Raw genomic sequence first — 2,861 nt, 5'->3', positions numbered from 1 at the left:
CTTCAAAATTATTTCTTAAAAGGTGATAGGACATCTCTTAGGTCCATATGTATAATAAATAATAAGAAGCTGTGAATTATGGGCTCAGTTTTATAATTCAAAGGTTGACTGAACAACCTCAGATTAAAAGAAATGGTCTTTTGCATGGGGTGTAGTTTTATTGGCCTTCTGAGAGGTTGAGCATTCAAATCCCCGATGGTTTTCATAAGAGTTGTAGATTCTAAACACCTCTGAAGATTACAATCCTTTTATTATTCAAAAAACTGCATATAATATTATTGAGATCTTAAATGCGCCAAAGTCGGGACATTCAGAGCTTTGTTTCTGAGACCAATTGTAACACAGAGCACCATTGCACATCTTTAGTATTTTGTATTATTGAGAATGGTGTTAAATGCATGTCTTACTACACGGTGAGTTCAGTGTGGGGGATTGAAACAATTGTGCTGGAAACAATACTTTTGAATTGCCTGATTATGGGCCAGATTTATTGTTGATGTAATTCCAAAACCAATGGAATTGCACCAGGGATTAAATTGGTCATATGTTCTAAAATCTCATGTTGCATTAATATGATTTTTTAGAAAATGTTTGTGTAGTTGGGGGCAGGGGATTATTGAATTTTCTTGATTTTGGGATAGGAGCAACTTGATTGGTCAAACTGGGTAAATAATGACTGACAGCCCTGATTCAGCAAAGCACTTAGGTCTCATTAATGTCAGTAGCTAATGCCTTACAGGGCTTGGTCATCATTCCGTCTGGGGCCTTGGTTGGGAACATCAGAGTCAGTGTCCTCACAGAGGTCAACATCTTCAGTGATTGTCCAGCACCAGCTGAGGTGGAGCGGGCACTGTGTGTGCATGCCTGATGTACGCGTACCAAAACAATTGCTGTACGCCCAACTCACCAAAGGACGGGGAGGCCAAACGAAACGCTTTAAAGATACCCTCAAGATAAACATCAAGAGATGTGGCATTGACACCACGCACTGGGAGATAGCAGCCCAGGCTAGGGATAACTGGCAAAGATTTGTCAGAGAAGGAACGTCCACTTTTGAGGAAAATCGCTTTGCCTTGGTCACAGAAAAATGCCAGAAAAGAAAGGAAAGATGACGGTCATGCAGCAGTTGTGGCCCAACCCTGACTTCCAACACCACATGCAACATCTGCCAATGAGCCTGCAGCTCCAGGATTGGATTCCTCAGTCACCAAAGAACCCATAAAAAATAAAACCTGTGAAAGAGATCATCCTTGACCTCGAGGGATCACCAATGACAACGATAGGTTAGGAAACTTTGCAGGAGCATCTTGCCTCTTTAATGTAGAGAACACTATTCAGAACATCGTATGTGGAAAAAAATCACAGCATCCGAATCTATTTAGAATGAGTGCTCTGCTCCATGGAAAATTCCATGCTTTTAATCAGTGAGGGGAGCTCTCATACTTGTGAAAGGAGGGTTGTTTGTGTGGCGTGTTTTGTGCAGTTTAAACTAGGCGACAAAGCAATTGTGTTAGTACTCAGAGGTTTTGAAAGCTTCTGAGAATACAGATCTGTGTTGCCTACATAAAAAAAGACAAAAAAATAGAAATACTTTTAGGCTCCAGGGAAGATGAAAATAGCAATGCTCCTTTGATTGTTCCTGCCCCCTGAAAATACTGCACAAGAGGTGAGCAATGGTATGAGAAAATACCCAGTAAAGAACTTAAAATGTGAGCCTTCCAGCTCCTGTGCTGCAGAACAGCCCTATCCCTGCTTCTCTGCCTTCTGTCCCCTGACTCACACATACATTGTCTTCTGAGGAGAGATGTACCCCCTTTCTCTTGGTCTAAGATGAGCTGCAGAAAGTGTAATGGTACAGCTCTCTCTGTGCCCTAGGATAGCTCCTGGATCTACCATGATCTTCCCCAAGAGCCCACTGAATAAATAGGATGGACTGATATGACCCTTTCAACTTCTGCTGTTCAGTGGAGTCATCTACCTGGTAAGTGAGGGGACTTCCTGGGGGAGGTATCAGCCTGCTCCTGTTAGGGTGACCAGATGTCCCGATTTTATAGAGACAGTCCTGATATTCAGGGCTTTTTCTTATATAGGTGCCTATTACCCCCCACCCCCATCCCGATTTTTCACATTTGCTATCTGGTCACCCTAGCTCCTGTGATCTTTTTGTTCTGTATCTGCAGCTCTGACATGAGCAAGTACCCGTTGTGTGAATGCAGGGAGCACCCACCTCTTCTGCAGATGGGAGTCTCTTCCCCATGCTCTTGCAGAGGATGCTCCGTTGTCTGAATGGCAGCATAGCAATAAGTGCTGGTCTCAGTGTACTCTGATGATTAAACGTTTTCTGCTAGCTGAGGCGTGAATAACTTAATTTGTGGGTGAGTTGGCAGCTGTGTTCTTAAATTTGAGAGAAATGCTATGCAAAGTCCTGGTCATGACTGATGGTTGCCTACAAAACGGCTAATGTTTTGTGAAGTAAGGCTCCTAAATAAAAGTAGCCTGAGAATCAGGGGTACTGAGTACCCATAACTTCCACTGGAGTTAATGGGGGCTTTAAGCACTTATTAGCTCTGGAAAAAATGAGGCCAATTTTATTTAGATCCCTAAATTATAGGTGATACACGTAGCAATCCCTACACTTAAGATACTGTTTTCAGTTGTGTATAATAATTTGAGCTGAAATTTTCCTTGATGAATGTCTGCCTCTCGCATGATTTTTTGGTAAACTTCAGCAAAAATGGTTCAGCCATTTCTCAGAACGAGATTAGGGGAAAATGTTACTTTTGCCCATGTTAAAAAAGATCTTTTTTGTTGTGAAGCTCTAGCATCTTTATGCTTTGGAGCAGGGACTTGACAAGATCTTT

The sequence above is a fragment of the Lepidochelys olivacea genome (assembly GCF_965140295.1).
Source record: "Lepidochelys olivacea isolate rLepOli2 genome assembly, chromosome: 3".
NCBI lineage: Eukaryota > Metazoa > Chordata > Testudines > Cheloniidae > Lepidochelys > Lepidochelys olivacea.
Note: the sequence above shows the minus strand (reverse complement) of the source record.